The sequence below is a fragment of the Mesoplodon bidens genome (assembly GCF_964165515.1).
Source record: "Mesoplodon bidens genome assembly, chromosome: 5".
Lineage (NCBI taxonomy): Eukaryota > Metazoa > Chordata > Mammalia > Artiodactyla > Ziphiidae > Mesoplodon > Mesoplodon bidens.
Window position 1 is genome coordinate 80899187 of NC_138161.1, and position 6000 is coordinate 80905186.

Sequence of the window (6000 nt, forward strand, 5' to 3'; positions counted from 1 at the left end):
CACTGATAGACAACGATAAATTGAATGAAAATGTCAGCAAATCCAAGTACTATGTTGAGAAGTAACTTGAAACAATTTTGACAGAAAGAAAAATGCTGGAGTGAATTTAACATGGACCATCCACTCCCTAAAAATCCTCTGGAAGGGCCCAAAGGACATTTTCTCCACCAAGGGCAAGGGATATACTTTGAGGAGGGGTGTCATCATCTTTGACAAGTGATTTTTTTGGCAATTTTGTATAGAATATAGATGCTGGTAGAATTTTCTGCGGTTGAAATGGATTCAATTCAACTGCAATTAAGGGAGTGAGATGACCCCAAGGAGGTAGAGATCAAATAGTGGCACAGAGCTCCAGAGACAAAATGGGTATGGTTGTCAGGATAGATTTCAGATCTAACAGAGTCAACAAAATGGTCTGCCTTAAGGAATCTTTCTAGGTTTATGCTAACTGTTCATGACCCTGAGGACTGAAATACAGGGCAGCTTTTCAAAGCTCATCTTTATTTTAACTACACTTTACTTTTGATTGTATAACTGAAAAATATATTTGTATGTATGTATATTTACACACACATATGTATATGTACATATATACACACACATATACATATATATGGTGTGTTTATGTATGTAAAATAAAATCCTATAAACAGATTTTGAGTCATAGTGCCTAACACATTTCCTAGAAATGTGTGAATTTAGAGACTCAGAACTCATTGAATGAAAGGGAGACTATACACCCCTGTGAGACTCTAATAATTTCTGATGTATGGACTTGGGTTTTTCCTCTTAGCCTCTTCTCAGTGGGGCCAGGGAACATTCTTCAAGGTAACTATGCCTAAGGAGAGAAAAATGCAAAGATACTTCAAGGAATTTTAAAGACAGACTGTCAGGTAACACTTCAGATACTGTCACATTGTTACGTCAAACAGCTGTATCATTTTAAACATCACTAGAAGTATAAACTAGGTCCCATTGTTCCATATACTTTAATTATTATAATTATTATGAATGTTATTTTCAGTGTGTGAATTACATGAAAATTCATTTTAGAAAACATGATTTTGATTCACATTTTCCTTTTGAGATATAGCATATTTTTGTATCCATTCATATTTCCTTGGAAGTTTTTTGATGTCCTAATTTTTTGATTGGGTGGTTTATCTTTTTTAATTTACATTTAGAAATTCTTGATATATTCTGGATACTAATCTATTTTCAGTTATATTTGTGCTAATTGTTTTCTCTTTTTAGAGGGTTTTTCTAATAGACTCTATTTTCAAAGCAGCTTCAGGTTCACAGGAAAATTAAACAGGAAATACAGAGAACTACCATATACACATTGCCCCCACACACAACCTGCCACACCAGGGTAGAACATTCATTACACTTGATGGACCTACACTGACACATCAGTTTCACCCAAAGTCCATAGTTTACATTAGGGTTCATTCTTGGTGCTACACTTTCTGTTGGTTTTGACAAATATATACTTACATGTATCCACCATTATTTTATCATACAGAACAGTTTCACTGCCCTAAAAATCATCTGTGATCTGCTTATTCATTCCTCCCTTTTCCTCAACCCGTACCCTAGTATAGGTTATTTTTCTGGTGGAAAGTAAGGAGGGGAGACAAATAGTAGAGAAATACGCATAAAAGAGTAAATTGCAAGTTGATGTTTTCCTTAGGATAAAATAGAGTTGGGTTGAGTGGATTGGGAATACAAGGTGAAGAGGGCAGATTGCATTTGAACATGGGGTAGTCAGTAGAGACTTGAGGAAGAAGAGGGAGTTAGTCATGTGGGTATCTGAAGAGCCTTTCTGCAGAGGGACTAGCAAGTGAGAGGCTCTAAAGTGGAGCGTATCTGCCTTTATGAAGGAAGAGCGGAGGCCAGTAGGACTGAAGCAGGGTGAGGAATTAACAGGAAGTCAGATTACTCAGGTGCTTGTACCTAGCCATTCAATGAGTTTTGCTGATTTGTGGTTTCCTCTGAGTGAAATAGCAAGACATTGGAGAGGTTTGAGCAGAAGGGTGAAATGGTTTGATTTATGATTTAAAAGGATCGCCCTAGTCGCACCCTTGAGAACAGAGAGTAGTGTGAAAGGAAGAAATTTACTGTAATCTAGACAAGAGATCATGGCATACTTGGATTGGGGTATGGTGGGCATAGTGAAATGTGGCCATATAATGCATTTATTTTAAAATTAAAGAGAACAGATTTTCTGGAAGATTAGATGTGAAGTGAGTGAAGGAGAGAAAGTATTGAGTCACACATAACCCTGTCTTTCTGAATTCAGTTTGTAAAGGCTGATGCAAGACTCTTTAATGTTCATTTCATCATCAGGAGCACCCAGTGCCCAGTAGGAGCTGTGCCAGCAGGACCAGAAATAGTGATGACAGCATCCAGGTTCTCTGGGAGTAATGTCAACAGTGGTCCTCAGTCATCAGCAGCAGTAATGGTGTCATTCCAAACTGACACTTATTTTAGTATGATCTGTTGTGGATCAGGCTATCTGTTCCTGCTCATTTCCCAAGCATTATTTGAACTATACAAATATTTGAACTATGTTTTAAATTCATTGCTACTAGGTTAACTAAGATTGATTTCTATAAATAAGAAACTTGAGTTATACAAAGATTCTTCTGAGTCTCTAAGTACAAGCACAAGGATTATATTTTATTCAGTTTGTGTGCAGGGGCCAGTTACACAGTCATGCCTCAAATATACCTTTTTGTTAAATAAAGGAATAAACTATCAGTAAAGGAATAAATTGAGGGATGAATTAAATTAATGGATTAAAAATATTGGGGGTTGTATTCTCTTCTGAAACGTCTAAGAATTTTCTACCATAGAACTTTTATTTGTTTAAAACTATATATTAGTTCAAAGTGGGGTATATTCAGAAGGCAAAAATGCAGCACACATAATTCAAAGGAAAAGAGTAATCTTTTGGCCGGCAGCTTCCACCAGAGCCGCGGCGAGAGCCAAGGCCTAAGGGGGAGTGCATGGCGGCCGCCGAAACGCAACTCTCTGTTCCCTCTCCTCGCTGAGCAGCGCAATGTCGCTCGCCTCCACAGGCTGCCCTGAGTGAGTGCCTCTGCCCCAGGAAAAGGAGAAGGAAAGGCAGTGAAGAATACTACCATGTCCCCCCACAGACCAAAAGGAGAGTAGAAACCCTTTCTTTCACGATTCCTGGGGACACGGTCTTCAAGCAGTGACAGTGGCGGGAACAGCAGCAGCGGCATCAACAGCCGGGCCGGGCCAGCGGGCTAAAGAGAACCTTAAACCACCCCTCCTCCTGGTCCAGCCCCCACACACCCCCGCTCCCCAGCCCGTGGCGGGGCGATCCACACAGTGCCAAGGCCCTTACTTCCACATCAACCAGACCCTGAAGGAGGCCCACTTTCACAGCCTACAGCACCAAGGACAGCCTCCCACACGATGTGCCGGCACTTTCTTGCCTTCTGTGAAGGGATAGCGCTGTGAAGCTTTAATATATCAACTTAATGATGTTTTAAAAAAAATTGCACCAAAAAATGCCTGTTGGCTTTTCAGTCTGTATTTGAAATAACAGGTTAACAGGCTGCTGTTTACTTGTGGTTTTGCTGCACTACTGCGATTTCAAAGGGGCTTTGAAGCAGTTTTTTAAGGATTGTTTTGAGAGTGGGTATCAAATCCAGGGCAAGTTAACAGTAGGAGGAAATCTCATCTGCATGTTGAATCCATAGTTTGTCCAAGTCAGGTTAATTTCCTGATCTGTCAATTAGAAATGCTACTTTCTGTAAAAAGGTCCTTTAAAAATGAGGGATCTTCTTCTTTGGAGAAATGTCTATTTAGGTCTTCTGCCCATTTTTGGATTGGGTGGTTTGTTTCTTTGATATTGAGCTGAATGAGCTGCTTGTAAATTTTGGAAATTAATCCTTTGTCAGTTGCTTCGTTTGCAACTATTTTCTCCCATTCTGAGGGTTGCCTTTTCTTCTTGTTTATGGTTTCCTTTCCTGTGTAAAAGTTTTAAAGGTTCATTAGGTCCCATTTGTTTATTTTTGTTTTTATTTCCATTTCTCTAGGAGGTGGGTCACAAAGGATCTTGCTGTGATTTATGTCATAGAGTGTTCTGCCTATGTTTCCCTCTAAGAGGTTTATAGTGTCTGAACTTACATTTAGGTCTTTAATCCATTTTGAGTTTATTTTTGTGTATGGTGTTAGGGAGTGTTCTAATTTCATTCTTTTACATGTAGCTGTCCAGTTTTCCCAGCACCACTTATTAAAGAGGCTGTCTTTTCTCCATTGTATATTCTTGTCTCCTTTATCAAAAATAAGGTGACCATTGGTGCATGGGTTTATCTCTAGGCTTTCTATCCTGTTCCATTGATCTATATTTATGTTTTTGTGTGAATGCCATACTGTCTTGATTACTGTAGCTTTGTAGTATAGTCTGAAGTCCGGGAGCCTGATTCCTCCAGCTCCATTTTTCTTACTCAAGATTGCTTTTGCTATTCGGGCCCTTTTGTGTTTCCATAAAAATTGTGAAATTTTTTGCTCTAGTTCTGTGAAAAATGCCATTGGCAGTTTGATAGGGATTGCATTGTGTCTGTTGATTGCTTTGGGTAGTATAGTCATTTTCACATACTGATTCTTCCAATCCAAGAACATGGTATATCTCTCCATCTGTTTGTATCATCTTTAATTTCTTTTATCAGTGCCTTATAGTTTTCTGCATACAGGTCTTTTGTCTCCTTAGGTAGGTTTATTCCCAGATATTTTATTCTTTTTGTTGCAATGGTAAATAGGAGTGTTTCCTTAATTTCTCTTTCAGATTTTTCATCATTAGTGTATAGGAATGTAAGAGATTTCTGTGCATTAATTTTGTATCCTGCTACTTTATGAAATTCATTGATTAGCTCTAGTAGTTTTCTGGTAGAATCTTTAGGATTCTCTATGTATAGTATCATGTCATCTGCAAACAGTGACAGTTTTACTTCTTCTTTTCCAATTTTTATTTTTTTATTTCTTTTTCTTCTCTGATTGCTGTAGCCTAAACTTCCAAAACTATGCTGAATAATAGTGATGAGAGTGGAAAACCTTGTCCTGTTCCTGATCTTAGAGGAAATGGTATCAGTTGTTCACCATTGAGAATGATGTTGGCTATGGGTTTGTCATATATGGCCTTTATTATGTTGAGGTAAGTTCCCTCTATGCCTACTTTCTGAAGGGTTTTTTATCATAAATGGGTGTTGAATTTTGTTGAAAGCTTTTTCTGCATCTATTGAGATGATATATGGTTTTTCTCCTTCAATTTGTTAATATGGTGTGTCACATGATTGACTTGCCTATATTGAAGAATCCTGTCTTTCCTGGGATAAATCCCACTTGATCATGGTGTATGATCCTTTTAATGTGCTGTTGGGTTCTGTTTGCTAGTATTTTGTTGAGGATTTTTGCATCTATGTTCATCAGTGATATTGGCCAGTAGCTTTCTTTCTTTGTGACATCTTTGTCTGGTTTTGGTGTCAGGGTGATGGTGGCCTTGTAGAATGAGTTTGGGAGTGTTCCTCCCTATGTTATATTTTGGAAGAGTTTGAGACGTTTAGTTGTTAGCTCTTCTCTAGATGTTTGATAGAATTCGCCTGTGAACCCATCTGGTCCTAGGCTTTTGTTTGTTGGAAGGTTTTTAATCACAGAAAACTCTGTTTGCCAACAAACACATGAAAGAATGCTCAACATCACTAATCATTAGAGAAATGTAAATCAAAACTACAATGAGGTATCATCTTACACCAGTCAGAATGGCCATCATCAAAAAATCTACAAATAATAAATGATGGAAAGGGTGTGGAGAAAAGGGAAGGGAAGCCTCTTGCACTGTTGGTGGGAATGTGAATTGGTACAGCCACTATGGAGAACAGTATGGTGGTTCCTTTAAAAACTAAAAATAGAACTACCATACGACCCAGAAATCCCACTACTGGGCATATACTCTGAGAAAACCAGAAT

The 6000-nt window shown here is 38.3% G+C and overlaps 1 pseudogene across 1 annotated transcript in view; it reads left to right on the forward strand.

Moving 5' to 3' along the window:
• LOC308617937 overlaps positions 1–3530 on the forward strand; it is a 127562-nt pseudogene extending 124032 nt beyond the window's left edge. The window contains exon 3 of the transcript in view: positions 2889–3530. The product of the transcript in view is annotated as an uncharacterized misc_RNA (transcript). The remainder of the gene's footprint in view (positions 1–2888) is intronic.
• The last annotated feature ends 2470 nt before the right edge of the window (positions 3531–6000 follow it).